We start from the raw sequence: 16,639 nt of genomic DNA on the forward strand, positions 1-16,639 counted from the left end.
TAAAAATACTGAAGTGACATAAAGATGTTGAATCCATAACTTGATAGACAAATATTAATATTAGACAAATATGAAAACTGGTTTTGGTAATATTTACTGTATTGCGATATCTACCGTGATTAAGAAGGGTACACATTGTTCAGCTTACGCAAACACCGTATTTTATATTTCATGCAGGAAGTTTTCATCATTACATGTGGTTTTCTTCCGTCATAACTTTCACATATACTTTATACAATTGTGGACTATTTGGCGGTGGCTGATGTTGCAATAATATGTACTGTTTATAAAAGAGAGGACCAGTTGTACAGATCATAATAACTCAACACTGCAGAGGAACAAGACATCCAGCCTACCCATCCCTCAGGTAAGGTGATCTAGATACTGTATACGTTTGTACTTGTAGTAGGACAGTATATATTTTAATAAACACACACACAAAACTGCGATCTCCACATATAAATTCTCCATACAGAAAGTTAAAGGGCCACTATCGCAAAAACATGTAATATTTAAAATATATGTAAACACATACGAATAAGAAGTAGGTTTCTTCCAGAGTAAAATGAGCCATATATTACTTTTCTCCTATGTTGCTGTCACTTACAGTAGGTAGTAGAAATCTAACAGAACTGAGGGTTTGGACTAGTCCATCTCTTCATGGGTATTTTCAATATTTTATTTGCTTGTCACAAAAACACTCCCTAGAAAGGATCTATTTTAAGATGGAGGTCTACTCTACCTGTTTGTAAACTATTTTGGCAGTTGGACTGAGCAACTGCCATGCTTTTGAAAATAAAGAAAGCTCGGAGAATGCCCCAAGAGAAGATGGTGTAGTCCCAAAAACCTGTCCGATTTTTGATATCTTTTGTGAGTGGCAACAACATAGGAGAAAGGTAATTTATAGAACATTTTACTCTGGAAGAATTTGTATGTGTTAACATGTATTTTACAATTTTTTGCAAAAGTGGTCCTTTAAAGCAAACGTGTGTTTTTAAAGACAAAATTACTTACTAGTAATGTGTTTTCTGGTAATCCGAAGGACAGCACCCTGAGAGATGTCCACTTCTACACTCACTGGACTGGATGGCATTAACCACCCTGGCGTTCTATTAAGATCGCCAGGGCGGCTGCGGGAGGGTTTTTTTTAAATAAAGAAAAAACTATTTCATGCAGCCAACTGAAAGTTGGCTGCATGAAAGCCCACTAGAGGGCGCTCCGGCGGCGTTCTTCCGATCGCCCCCGGCGCCCAGAATAAACAAGGAAGGCCGCAATGAGCGGCCTTCCTTGTTTTGCTTACATCGTCGCCATAGCGACGAGCGGAGTGACGTCATGGACGTAAGCCGACGTCCTGACGTCAGCCACCTCCGATCCAGCCCTTAGCGCTGGCCGGAACTTTTTGTTCCGGCTACGCTGGGCTCAGGCGGCTGGGGGGACCCTCTTTCGTCGCTGCTCGCGGCGGATCGCCGCAGAGCGGCGGCGATCAGGCAGCACACGCGGCTGGCAAAGTGCTGCTCTTTATTTGATGGAAATTGGCCCAGCAGGGCCTGAGCGGCAGCCTCCGGCGGTGGTGGACGAGCTGAGCTCGTCCATACCGCCCGGCTGGTTAAAAAAATTGCATATATACATATTCAATAGTATCCGCTATAAGAAGTAGCATCATACATACCGATTCAGTAATAAAAAAAAAGACAAGACACCAGATGATGCTTCAATATAAATTTTTATTTACATGGGTGGGCATTAATGGGTGCTGTCCTTCGGATTACCAGAAAAGACATTATCGGTAAGTAATTTTGTCTTTCTCTGAACATCCTCAGACAGCACCCTGAGAAGATAGACAAGAACAAAAGAATTAGGGAGGGATAACAGCCTGTAAAACCCTACTGGCAGATACATCAAGTTTATAATGTTACTGAATTGGTATGTATGAAGCTACTTCTTATAGCTGATACTAATGAATATGTATATATGCAAATTTTTTAGTGCAGTCTTGCCCAGTGAGTGTGGAAGTGGACTTCTCTGGGGGTGCTGTCCAAGGATGTCCAGAGAAAAAGTAGATATTTGCCTAGGTAGAGGGAAGCCTTCACATACCCCGAAGGCTTCCAAGTCTCCCTCCAAGTTGCTGTTCCAACGCTGGGACAGCCGAGGCTTATGGCCATGCTCCCATACAAGAACAGGTGTGGCCACAATCTGGGGGCACAGGATAGCTCATGAAGCCACCACTTGGGCTTGGTGAAAAAAGCTCGGGAAGTAAGGGGGGTGGAAAGAGATCTCTCCCCTTTATTTGCTCAGTAATTACTTAATTACAAGTCAATCTGATAAATTTGTCTTGCAGCCAGCAATGTTATCAAATACCTTCAGTGAAGTATGCCTTCAAATGACATCAAAGCAGTCACCATTTTTTTTACTGTGTTTTATTGTTTAAAGCACAAGTTTTATTTTGTATTTCATGTTGAAGTTAGAAGAAAATATATATAGAATGTGGTTAGGCCTCTTTTCTATGGATGGCTAAACTGCTCGTTTGTCGAGCAGCTCAGCCACCCAACACGGCAGAGGCATGCACAATGTTTCATGCTTTTGTTAACGAAAAAAGTCTCGGGTACATCTGAGCTTGGCAACCATGCTAAGATGCAACTACATGGGGGTTACACCGGTTCACCGCCTGGACAAATCGGTAGCAAGTGCCCAGCCGGTGCACGGGAGCAGCTAACAGGTGGTGAATTCACTGCATTTAGCTGCTCATGTAAAACAGAAATGGGGGGGGGGGGTTCTTATGTGAGAGCTTTGATAATGTGGAACACTTTTCCATCATTACTATTTCTAGCATAGTAGGTAACTTTAAAAAGGGGGAAGGAAATTTCCCTAAAAAAAATCCAACAAGATACACATTTCCAATAGCAAACAGTACAAAGCAGATCCAAAGATTTTATCTGATTGCAGTTGGAGCCAGGGAGGATTCATTTTTCATTACTACAGCAAACACCCTTTTATAAAAGATGGTGTGTGCCAAGTACACCCCATTTGAAAAACATCCACACAAGTAACCAGGCCCGGAATTACCTCACTGCAGCCTATAGGCACAGATGTTCTGGCACCTTAGAATTCACCCTCCACAAACCAACAAAATCCCTGTCGCACTGCAACGCAAGTGTGCTGGCTGGCCCAGTTGTCACTTCTCTATTACTTCCCTTGCCCACCTACAGGTGTCCCTTAGTATTAGGTAGTCAGACGTACCCTCAATATTAAGTAGCTAGAGGTGCCCCCAAGTATTAGGTAGCAAGAGGAATCTCAGTATAAAGTAGCTTAAGGTGCCCCTGACTGAAGGGAGATCTAGTTAGTCGAATGCAGAAAGCTGGGTGAGTAACCTCTCTCATTTACACTCTCATTAGGACTCTGCATAGGGAAGGAGGGAGGAAGGCACTTGGGAAGGGGAGTGAGCCGCCTTTCCATCATCAGGCGCCTGTAGGCACATGCCTACAGTGCCTTATGGTAAATCCGGCCCTGCAAGTAACCCTTGACACATATTTTTGTTAGGAGTGCTCCATACTTGTGAATAGCATCCCACAAAGAATTGAATTAACTAAAATACTTATTCAGCCTCATTTTTACATGATGATCACATGCACCCTAAAACCAGACACAGCACAACCAGGCTACGAGTGAGCTTGGGACACTGCTAGTGCTGCACCTCTTTCTTGGGGGCATAGGAGTCCTGCACTCACTGCCCCTTTTGAGATGCAAACTATTTTGCCTGGCCAAACTCCTGCAGGGCAACTTGCAGATGTACATGCTGTGTTTTACCTACAACAAAATATTGGTAAAGCGCTTTTCTCCCAAAGCACACAAGCTTGTCTCAGATCAGTACATAGTGATGTGTACAGGGAAAAAAAGTTATGTGATCATAAATGCCAGACTAAACAGGTGGCTTTTCAGTTATAATGTAAACGTGTCTAGGGTTGGAGCTGTCTTGAATTTGGCAAGGCATTCCACAGTGTAGGGGCAGCATCATAGAAAGCCCTGGCTCGAAGCAGAGAGTCTCATGCTGCGTACACACGGTCGTTTGAAACAGCTAATAAACGATCGTTCTGCCGAGAATCGGGGAAAAAAACTTTACCCAACGACCGTTAACACGAACGACAAAAGAACGACATCGGGAAGATGGAAATATCCAACCTGACGGATCGTATCTACCGACAATCGTTACAAAACTATAGTGTGCACAGACATCGGCCGAGAACGATCGTTACAAGGGCCAATGCGCCTGCGTTGAATCCTGCCCATCTTCAGTACTTCCTTTGTAGCGCGGCCGTAAAGATTGTTACATTGCTCATTTCAATTTAACTTTGTTTTCAAGTTAACAATCATATATTTGTATCTATTGTAACTCCATGTCAGTGGTTTTTTTTTTAATTTTATATAAATATGTACGCAACATTTCCTTCTGATCGTTCTTTCCTGCGAGAACGATCGTTAAAATGTGTATGATGATCGCTGCATCCCATCGTTGCATTCCAATCTTTCCAATATCGTTCGTCTGGTAACTATCGTTCCTTGCAAACGATAGTTATCGCAAGTGTGTACGTAGCATCAGCCTTTATGGTACAAGAACAAATGGCAAGCATACTTGAGGATAGAGATGCAAGGTTTCACAAAATATGGGACCCTTGGATATCTTTCATTGGTCCACAGTGAAGAAGTGATTCAGAATTTATAATTTGTGACTCTTGGGGGATTTTTTTCTCTTTTACCCTTCTCTCCTTTCTAAAGTTCTTTTCTTCCTTCATTCTTTCCTTTTTTTCTTCTTTCTTTCTTTGCATTTATTAATGTAGTACTTTTCTCTGGTACTGACCCTTTTCAGGGTCGACTTTCAATCATATTTAAGACACTTTTAGGCCTCTGCCTGCTGAATACATATGTGATGACTTGTGTATGGAGATAGCGAAGCCTGTTAGAATACAACTACATTATCTTGGTGTGAAAAGCCTCCGGCATAGTATCACCAGGCTCTAATAAAAGTTTATATGTGAAGAACACGTCTTCCATGTTCTTTTTAAAGCACAAAGTGTTTAGTCTGTCAAAATTTGAAAGTCTTTAATAAAAATTTTGAAACAGAAATCCCTGGCTCCAAAAGTATTTAGTTTGGCTCTGGGGATGGTCAAGTTATTGGATCCTTTTGATCTGAGGTTGTGGGTGGTGTGACGCAATTGCGACAAATCCTTCAGGTAGCCAGGGCGCAGGTTGTGTAGGGATTTGAATGTTAGCATGCCAATTTTGAAAAGGATTCTCTATTTTATGGGTAGCCAGTGTAGTGAGCAAAGGATTGGTGTTATGTGGTAATGGCGGGGTTGGCTTGTTTAGTCTTGCGGCAGCATTCTGGACTAGCTGCAGGCAGTGTAGGTCTTTATTTGGAAGGCCTGCATAGAGGGCATTGCAATAGTCCAACTGTGATGTGATGAAGACATGAACTAGGGTTGGAAGATCCTCTGAAGGAATGAGGTGTTTAATTTTTGCAACATTCCTTAGGTGAAAGAAGGAATGTTAAAGAGGAGCTGAAATGTAGAAATAGACATTTCTGCGGCCATTATAAGGCAGGTGCTGCTTGGTCCGAGCACACACCTGTTTCTTTTGTGCAGTTGTCCTGGGAGCTTTACTGGTCTCATAATTTAGCCAAGTTGTCCTCAAACTAAGGCTCGCGGGCCGAATGCGAATAGCAGTGCTGGTATCACCCATGTACATACTGTAGAAGCCAGAGAGCAGTCATTGCCTGGCTTTCAATCCAATCCTGCATCAGGTGACACACTGTCCAACAGGTTGTCAACTGAGCACTGTCTGGTGCACAAGGCCATTCTTCGGGCCGCCGCATGACTGAATGGCTGCTGCTGGGAGTTCTTCTCCGGGCACGATTGTAGAGAATCAATACCTAGATTCAATGTAATATTTTGCAACATTATTTGAGAGCTGGAACCCACTAGAGCGATTTTCTGAGCGTTTAGGGAGCGATTCAAACCACTAGTGATTTCCCTAAATGCTCAGCTAATGTTCATGGATGGTCCAAATTTTACTGGAGCGGTTGCGATTTTCAAATCGCAACACAGGAAACGCAGCATTTTTCACGGTTAGCTTTTCTGCAATGTAAAGTATATAAACGCTGGCGTTTTGAAATGACTGAACACTGTAACAAAATTAATTGAAAGGACCAATCAGAATTTAAAATGCTAATCGCTACACAATTGCTGGCAAAAACTGACTTTTTAAAAACACTATCGCAATTACTCACGAAATTGCTTACAAACTGCTCATACAAAACACTAGCGATTGCAATTAGTGATAGTGATTTGTAGTGGGTTCCAGGCCTTATGTATGTTCCAGCCCCCTGGCAGTCTGAAGTATGTTGACCCGGCCCTTGACCGACAAAGTTTGGGGACCTCTGATTTAGCCCATTGTTTATTGTACTTTGCTCTGTATTAGTCCAGTGTTGTCCTAATTTTAATTTCTTACATGATTCTTCCAACTTTCCAGCCAAGATGTCCTCAAGCACCATCTGCTTCCTGATACTTGGCGTCCTGCTCACCATCACTCAGTTGTCCAGCTGTCAAAGCTGGGGTGCATTCAAGGCCAAACACGTCACCAGCGCATCAACAATCAACTGCAAAGAAGAACTCAAGTATCCATTGTTCACTGTCCATAGGCAGTGCAAGGAGAAGAACACCTTCATTCACGCCTCCACGAAAAGCGTGGAGAACATCTGCCGAGGGGTAGCCAAGAACAAGTTTATTACAAGCAGCACGAAGTTCAAACTCACATTTTGCAAAGAAGAAGAAAACTGCGAGTATAAGGTCACCAAGTATTCCAGTTCAGTGGTTTGTGTGAAGTGCGAGAAGAAGAAACCTGTGCACTTCCACAAAATAGGAAAGTGTTAATGGTTTCAGAAAGCCATCATTTTCTTCAATGGCAGATCTACAAAACCTGGCATGTGTATGCTTAGCTGGATGCGATCAGATACTTCAGTCTGTAGTTGTCTAACCAGTTACTTATCTCTGCTGCACACTGGCACTTCTCAATAAACCAAATGTACTTTTCACAAAAATGTTATGGAGACTAAATAAAGCTAATCAATTATCTAAAGCAGTTGTGTGTATTTGCTGTTCTACTGTTTTCAGGGCTGCTGTTTCCAAGGAGGTAAACATACAAAATAAGGCCCAGTGCACACCAAAACTGCTAGCAGATCCACAAAACGCTAGCGGTTTTGGGTGTGGATGACAGAGATTTGGGCCAGTGCACACCGAGCGGATTTGGATGCGATCCGCCAGCCGCATACGCCTGGCTAATGTATCTCAATGGGCTGGTGCACACCGGCGGTTTGAGGTTTTTAGCAAACGTGTTTGCTAAAAACCTCAAACCACCGGTGTGCACCAGCTCATTGAGATACATTAGCCACGCGGATTTTCAGGCGGATGCGGCCGGCGGATCCGCTCGGTGTGCACTGGGCCTAAAACAGACTCTAGACTTACCTGAGGCTTCCTCCAGTCCCCCTTAGCCCATGAGGTCAATTGGCATCCTCTGGGTCCCCTCCATGGTCCCGCTGGCTGCTCCGTTAACCCGGCGACTTCCGTTAAAGTTGCGTAAGCGTGGCCCGTCTAAGCACGGTTCAGTCTTTCAAGAACCTTCAGCCGGAGCCCCAGGTAAGTCCAGATTCAGTTTGTAGATTGTAGGGGTCACATCAACTTTAGTCAGTACAGTACTAAAAAGTGAGAGGCCTCATCTTTGTAGTTGTCATACTTAAAGCTCTACCTGGATACCTAGTTATTAAAAAAAATGCCTGTATTAGAGGCAGAGGATCAGCACATGCAGTAGCCCATGACTAGACTTTTCGCAATCTGAGGGAGAAAGCGCCACAACGGAGAGGACCTCCAGAGGTCAACGAGGGACCTGAAAGGCTACAAGCTCCAGGCAAGTAAAACTCCACATCGTTCCCCCGCCTCAGTTGTCCTGGTTGTAAAACCAACAAGTCTAATGCATGGAGGCCTCAAAGACTAAGCAGTTTAAGTGATACATGGAGTGAGAAGAACAAATCCAAACGCTCTGAAACCCCCATAGACACCTACCCACTGGTGCAAGATCTAGTCAGCCAAGCCATCCAAAACACCACAAGCGATCCGCAGATTGCAGCGAGGTAGATAAAAACTGGTATTTTTATTTGAAAATTCCACAGAAAAAGGACAAAAACATCCACAGGATCAACTGAAGCATGTCAGGCTCAGGAACCGCCCTTAGTATGACTAAGGGCGGATCTTGAGCCCGACATGTGTCAGTTGATCCTGTGGTTGTTTTCGTTCTTTTTCTGTGGAATTTTCAAATAAATATACCGGCTTTTATCTACCTGCAGTCTGCAGATTCCTTGTGTTGTTTAAGTGATACATGGTTGTATTGTCCTTACGTTTATAGGTTATGTTTGTTTCATCTGGATTTGATATCGAAAATCTTAAGTCATGCACATCATTTCGTTATCAATGTGTAGAGATGTACAGAGGCGCCAGTAATATGTACGAACAGAGGCGCCAAGCAGAGTAAAACAATGTTCTAAAAATGATAAAAAGAGGGAAGTCGAGGTGGACTTACCTCCCTCTGGTAGTGGACATATACTCAAATGCAGAGTAAAAAATATACAATTTATTCACAGCTCCATAAAATCGCAACGCGTTTCGCGGTCAACAATCCCAGAGGCGCTCACATGCTCTCGCGGTCAACAATCTACAGAGGCGCTCACACGCTTTATGGACCTGAACCAGTTTTATATGCTCCTGTACTGCCTGATGAAGCGGGATTGTTGACCGCGAAACGCGTTGCGATTTTATGGAGCTGTGAATAAATTGTATATTTTTTACTCTGCATTTGAGTATATGTCCACTACCAGAGGGAGGTAAGTCCAACTCGACTTCCCTCTTTTTATCATTTTTAGAACATTGTTTTACTCTGCTTGGCGCCTGTTCGTACATATTACAACACGATTAAGTCCACCCCTGGTGGAGGGGTTCTTTCCCCATTTTCCTATCTACAGAGAGCGACTTTTATACCTGAGTGGGGTCAGGTACTAATACTCCCCACCTGCCTGTCAAGTGGTTACCTGATGGTAACCCACCTTTGTGAGTATAAGAACCTTTGACATTACATTATATATTGAGCTTACCAGACAATATTGCACTATTGGGCTCTTGGTGTCCTCTGTTTTATTTTTACAAGAGGCGCCAGTAGGATGATAAAAAAAAAAAATCACTAAAAACGTTTAAAACGTCCGGGATGCGGTGGTGGACCAGCCTGTGAGGCTTGGTGGTGTATTCTCCAGTCAGCATGCAACGCATGAGCTGGCGTGGAGGAGGTACACACACTAGCACCAGGAAACAGGCTATCCCTAGTATAGTGGAGGGGAGGACTGACTCCAATAGGAGATTGTGGCGCACAGAGCCGGTGCAGATCTGACAGCCACAAACAATGCTTTCGTTATAACGTCTCAGCGCAAAGTAGCGCTGAGCGCACAAATCAGAACTGAGGAGATCAGGACAGGTAGACAGAATGAACGCTTGCTAGCTAGCGGCTACTTAGCGACAGCAAGCGTCCAAAACCAGACAGACTGGAATGAGGCAGCCAATGCGTTGCGGCGATGGCGTGCCTCACAAAGACAGGACAGGATAGTCAGAAAATAGCAGGATCGAGATAGATGAACGTAACACAGATAAATATACAATAAGTATGTTTTCCTAGCGTATTACAATTACAGCTATCAATGAAACTATTTGTAACGTCTGACTAACATATGTATATATCGGCAATGAACCGATATATGACATAAGCAGGAACGCTGACTAGGAATGGAGTAACACAGGGAACAGGACTCAGAAGGATTCGCTATCTCTTCGCAGAGATGAACGCAATCCACAAACGGTAACAGAACAGGATTCAGAAGGATTCGTTATCTCTTCGCAGAGATGAACGCAATCCACAAACAGTAACAAAACAGGATTCAGAAGGATTCGTTATCTCTTCGCAGAGATGAACGCAATCCACAAACAGGACCAGGAACAGGATAACTAGCTCAGCACGGGTGTTCACGGTACGCGCAAACTACCAAAACGTGCTGGAAAACTGACTAACTGAACACAGGAAATAAACAGTTCGTGTACGTATATATCAGCAACACTGATATATCAACGTAACACAAATACAAGGAAAATAATAAACGTGCTGGTATGCATATATATTGGCAATGAACCAATATATGATGCAAAGACCAGCAAAGTATCTTTAACAAGAAACACGATCGGGGGCTAAAGCGACAGCAAGACAGGCTTAAGCTGAAGCTATGAAAACCCAAGGAAACCCTGCAGGAAGCAGATCTTTATACTGAGGTCATCCAATGGGAGCAGACATGCAGATTCCCACACAGGTGAATGATAATCAGTCACAAGCTGACAGCAGGGAAAAACAGACAAAGCTATACAGCTTGCATGGAAATAGATCAGAACTGCCTGAGCTGCAGCACTACTTCCAGCAATAGCTGCTGCAGCAGCGATCATTACAGTACCCCCGCCTTTAAAAGTGGATTCCAGACGCTTTTCAAAACTGAAATTTCCAACAAAACAGTCTGACTGATAATTCATGATGACCGGGACAGCCCGGCAAGACCGAATTCCAGAATCAGTCCCCACAAGACTGGACCCATCAGAACCAGAACCTACAGAACCATGCCCATCAGTACTACAAGCCCCAGTGTGACACCCATCAGAACCATGATTTCCAGAAGAAAGCCCTCCGAAACTCCCTGAGCGATACCCACCGCCTTCCAGGAACAGTTCAGAAACGCCAAAGCCTTTGCAATGCCCACCGGTACTGTCTTTACCAACACAAAACCCACTGTTGAACCAGTCCAAGGCACCAGGACAAGTTTTCTCAGAGACCTCCCAGAACACCTTGAAGCTCCAAAGAGATCCCCATAGGTCAGAATGCCCCTTAGGCTCACATGGAGAACTATCAAGAACCCCTATGGAACCTAGGGCAATTCCCGAGTCAGGGCCACAAGGACAAACATCAATATCAGGGCTTTCAGGGACCAGAACCATCTCTGGGCATGCAGGCAGACTGGCAACATCAGAACATGTTCCCACTAAGGAAGCATCAGAGCACGCTAACACCTTAAACACACTTGGGCATTCTGGCACACAAAGAACATCTGGGCACACTGGCACAAGAGAAACCTCTGGGCATGTCAAGGAACTGTGAGCCTCAGGGTCAGCCAAGACAGGACCAAAACCAGGACTGGCCAAAAAAAAATCATCATGACTAGACTTTGCAACTACTGGATTTTTACACGAGAATGCTGGATCAGACTTAGATATCGCTGATTCCAGCAAAGTCAGTAACAAATCAGATTCAGGGGCACCAACAAAACAGGACAAATCTTCTGATGTATGCACTGAACCAGATAGGGACTCCACAACTACCTCTGGACTGGACAGAGACTCATTTAATACACTGGATTGGAGCTCATGAGGCGCTGCAGAACAAGTCAGTATTGCAGCAGCCCCCACTGGACTAGGCAAAACTGAGGAATTCCCTGGACAGGAAGGGGACTCTGGAACCTGTGCCACAGCGGCCAGAGAACTAGAATCTTTCAGGATACAGGGCTGGGTTTCAGGAACACTCATCAGACCGGACTGAAATTCTGAGATTTCTATTATTTTGACCAGAGAATCAGAATTATCCATGTTACAGGGCAAGACTTCTGAAACATTCAGAGGACAGGGCTGGAGTTCCTCGGCTGTTACAACACTGGAGAGGGACTCAACAACATTGGTTAAATCAGACTGTGTACAGGGCAAGGTATCTGACACACTTGCTGACGAGGACAATATTTCAATGGCTTCTGCTTTGCTGGGCAGAAATTCATCAAGTTTTATTAGAGCAGACTGTAATTCCAAAACAGCTGCTAGACAAGTGAATATTACTGCAACACCAACTGAGGTAAGCAGTGCTTCAGCCTCCTCTGCTAGAGGGTTTAAAGTATCCAAAATACTGGGTGAAGCATAAGACTCTGCGACCACAGCTTCACTGGACAGGATCACTGAACAGTCCATATTGCAGGGCAAAACCATGGAAGCACCTGCTGGACAGCATAATGATTCTGTGACCTGAGTTTCATTGGAGAGATCTACTGCACAATTCATGGTACAGGGCAAATTTATTGGAAAATTTTCTGAACAAGGTAATAATTCTGCGATTTCAGGTTCACATAGCAGATGCTCTGAGCTATTCACGAAACTAGAGCGAGGTGTAGAAACAGGAAGATCAAGACACAATGTTTGCGCATCTGCTGGATCAGACAGGAGTTGAACTTTATTAACACAGGTAATTTCTGCAGAAGTGTTTGCAGAGACAGGCAAGATTTTTCTGGTGTCTGTTTCACTAAACAAAGAGTCATGAGTACTGGCTAGGCTGGACTTGGAAGTCAGCAGGACCTCTGGATTCTCTGCTGAGAAATTTGCGCAGGGCAAGGTTAAGAATGTATCAGTGGCTTCTGTTTTACTGGGAAGTAACACTGAGTTATCCATGGTACAGGGTGGAATTGCAGGAACTTCAATTTCACACAAAAAGAGCTCCGAATCACCTGCTGAATCAGCCAAAGGTGCTGAAGCAGGCGGGTCAGAACGCCAAATTTGCGAATTCGGAGTCACAAAAAAATCATCCAAAATCAGTTCCCACACATCAATCAATGGAGCCACAAAGTCATACTCACACACACCAGTTTTTATTAGGTTATAGGCAGACTTAATGCATGCATTCAATACCAATTCACTTTTTGCACTGTAAAATTGACAAAATGAACTTGAATCATTCTTCCATTCATTGACCAGAGCTTCCATCTCTCCTTTCTCAAATGGAGGATTCCAAGCATACTTAACAGGCAGATCATGGTTTGCAGATATGATTGTGGCAGGCACATGTATAGGGTTAATTAGCAGGTGATTGGCAGATTCCTTATTCCTAAGAAGCTCCAATACCTGTAGCAAGTGTTTAACTGTAGTGTATGCAAACTTTCCTTGCTTTACAAATAAGTTGATTTGTTCAATACTCTGTAATATCTCCTCATAATCATACTCAGATAATTCTTTTAAACACAAATCTTTATTTTCCCTAGCCAGGGAGGAAAGTTCATTAGTAGTTTCATAAGTCCATTTAACTCCCCTGAAAGACAATTGCATTTCATTATCTGTTAATGGCAGAATCTCATTATAGGTCTCAGTCGCTAAGGATAACGATTCTGCAGATTGGACACGTTTCTTAGAACGTTTGCGTTTTGCCTTTGACCTTGCGGTTTTTGGTGATTTATTCAAAGCTGCAGGAAAATTATCAGTAACACTTTCTGCTTGCTGCTCATTCTTGCAAGCAATTGAAGGAGCAGCTGATTGGCCTGCTGCCAGGAGTTCATTAAGAGGAAAAGGCAATGGATCTATGCGCAACCAGTTATGGATCACAAACGCTAGAAATTCCAGCGGTCTATCTTTCAAATCGGAATGATTGAGAACATCAAATGCCCACTGGAATAATTCCCCTTTAAACAAAATATAACTTAGTTGGAGTGCCCAGGTTGAAACAGGAGTCGCTTGGAGATCAGGATTGGTCAGGAACCTGGCACATTCAGAGAAAAACTCATTTTCTGTTTCAGAGCTAAGTTCTTCAAATTTCTTAAAGGAACAGGAACCATAATTAACAGTGTCATACTTTCTGGGAATCCCCCCCACAATAGGGATTGGTAAGGGGGTTTTCATAATGTGAGGCTTGGTGGTGTATTCTCCACAGTCAGCATGCAACGCATGAGCTGGCGTGGAGGAGGTACACACACTAGCACCAGGAAACAGGCTATCCCTAGTATAGTGGAGGGGAGGACTGACTCCAATAGGAGATTGTGGCGCACAGAGCCGGTGCAGATCTGACAGCCACAAACAATGCTTTCGTTATAACGTCTCAGCGCAAAGTAGCGCTGAGCGCACAAATCAGAACTGAGGAGATCAGGACAGGTAGACAGAATGAACGCTTGCTAGCTAGCGGCTACTTAGCGACAGCAAGCGTCCAAAACCAGACAGACTGGAATGAGGCAGCCAATGCGTTGCGGCGATGGCGTGCCTCACAAAGACAGGACAGGATAGTCAGAAAATAGCAGGATCGAGATAGATGAACGTAACACAGATAAATATACAATAAGTATGTTTTCCTAGCGTATTACAATTACAGCTATCAATGAAACTATTTGTAACGTCTGACTAACATATGTATATATCGGCAATGAACCGATATATGACATAAGCAGGAACGCTGACTAGGAATGGAGTAACACAGGGAACAGGACTCAGAAGGATTCGCTATCTCTTCGCAGAGATGAACGCAATCCACAAACGGTAACAGAACAGGATTCAGAAGGATTCGTTATCTCTTCGCAGAGATGAACGCAATCCACAAACAGTAACAAAACAGGATTCAGAAGGATTCGTTATCTCTTCGCAGAGATGAACGCAATCCACAAACAGGACCAGGAACAGGATAACTAGCTCAGCACGGGTGTTCACGGTACGCGCAAACTACCAAAACGTGCTGGAAAACTGACTAACTGAACACAGGAAATAAACAGTTCGTGTACGTATATATCAGCAACACTGATATATCAACGTAACACAAATACAAGGAAAATAATAAACGTGCTGGTATGCATATATATTGGCAATGAACCAATATATGATGCAAAGACCAGCAAAGTATCTTTAACAAGAAACACGATCGGGGGCTAAAGCGACAGCAAGACAGGCTTAAGCTGAAGCTATGAAAACCCAAGGAAACCCTGCAGGAAGCAGATCTTTATACTGAGGTCATCCAATGGGAGCAGAGATGCAGATTCCCACACAGGTGAATGATAATCAGTCACAAGCTGACAGCAGGGAAAAACAGACAAAGCTATACAGCTTGCATGGAAATAGATCAGAACTGCCTGAGCTGCAGCACTACTTCCAGCAATAGCTGCTGCAGCAGCGATCATTACAGAGCCAACCCAAAAACAGACCAAAGTACTGTCGATTAAAGTTTTAGACAATTTATTTGCATACTCCTTAGACAAGTTGCAACGCGTTTCACAGGTAAAATCCAGCTTCCTCAGGCAATAAATAACAGGAGTAACACACAGCACGGAGTCAAATCTACGCTTGGCACCTCTGTGAGGTGCCAAGCGTAGATTTGTTACTCCTGTTATTTATTGCCTGAGGAAGCGGGATTTTACCTGCGAAACACGTTGCAACTTGTCTTAGGAGTATGCGAATAATTTGTCTAAAACTTTAATGGACAGTACTTTGGTCTGTTTTTCGGTTGGCTGGTCCACCACTGCATCCCGAACGTTTTAAACGTTTTTAGTGATTTTTTATCCTACTGGCGCCTCTGTACATCTCTACACCTCAAGCTATCCACCCTTGGTGGAAGGGTGTTACACCCTCTTCTTCCCCTATCTACAGAGAGCGACGCTTTAATCCTGAGTGGGGACAGGCTTGTCCTCCCCACCTGCCTTTCTAGTGGTTGCCTTGGAGGTAACCTGGGTTTGTAAGTATATTACTTACGTTTCATTTACTCTTACCCATCTTCCAGTACATACTACACTATATTGGGCTTTCGGTTTTCTACTTCATTTCGATATCAATGTTTGTTGTTATTCATTCATCTGGATTTCATATTGCAATTCTCTTGAGTCTATGCGGTTTTGATATAAAGGTTAGTTCTGAATACTGAAATACAAATAAAATGTTGGCAACTAAATCCGATGAGGTCGGCGAGTTGTGGATATTTACCGAGGTTTTCAAGCAGTTTCCTAAAAAAAAAACCTGATAGACATCTCCAGATACTTTTTTAGTTTCAAGAAGTCAGTTTATCATTCTCGCTAAACAAACAACATGTTGCACTACTTTTCTATAGCACTATAAACCCAATACGGTTTCACATTTCCTTTTCAACTATACAAAGCAAAGTGCTCCCAGTCCGAGAGGCTGATTTATAGGGATGGTCAATAAGATGCAAATAATTTTGACCTGATGCAGCATTATGCAAATTTTGCATGCAAATGTATGCAGCTTGAAAATGAACCAATCAAAATTTACCCCAGGGCTAGTTCACACTCAGCATTTGGCGTGCCGCTAGCCTGTGATCACGTTCTGCTCTGCGATTTGCGGCCCAAATCTTGCAATTCTCAGTGTGATTTGCGCCTGTGATTCACATTCAATAGAACGAGAATCACAGCGCAATCGCCCTCAAAACACTGTATGCAGCGCGTTTGCGAACGCTGCAGTGTGAATGTATCCATAGGGATATATTAGTAGCAGTGCTACGGCGATCAGCAAAGCACTGAAGAATCGCCAAGTGTGAACCAGCCCTCAACAGGATTTGATCGGTACATTTTCAAGCTACGTAAATCTGCATAGAAAATTTGCATAATGCTGCATCAACTCAAAATTATTTGCATCTTATTGACCATCCCTACTGATCTTATCCTATGATTTTTATAGATCATAACAGAAAAAAAAACAGAAACAAAACAAAACACAAGCTTAAGGAA

The 16,639-nt window shown here is 43.5% G+C and overlaps 1 long non-coding RNA gene across 1 annotated transcript; it reads left to right on the forward strand.

The window, feature by feature from the left end:
• The first annotated feature begins 248 nt into the window (after nt 1-248).
• LOC137528169 (uncharacterized) lies at nt 249-7,128 on the forward strand. Its single transcript, XR_011023307.1, has 2 exons — nt 249-367; nt 6,523-7,128. It is a non-coding gene; the product is annotated as an uncharacterized lncRNA (long non-coding RNA).
• The last annotated feature ends 9,511 nt before the right edge of the window (nt 7,129-16,639 follow it).

This window comes from Hyperolius riggenbachi, chromosome 8 (genome assembly GCF_040937935.1).
Source record: "Hyperolius riggenbachi isolate aHypRig1 chromosome 8, aHypRig1.pri, whole genome shotgun sequence".
Taxonomy (NCBI): Eukaryota; Metazoa; Chordata; class Amphibia; order Anura; family Hyperoliidae; genus Hyperolius; species Hyperolius riggenbachi.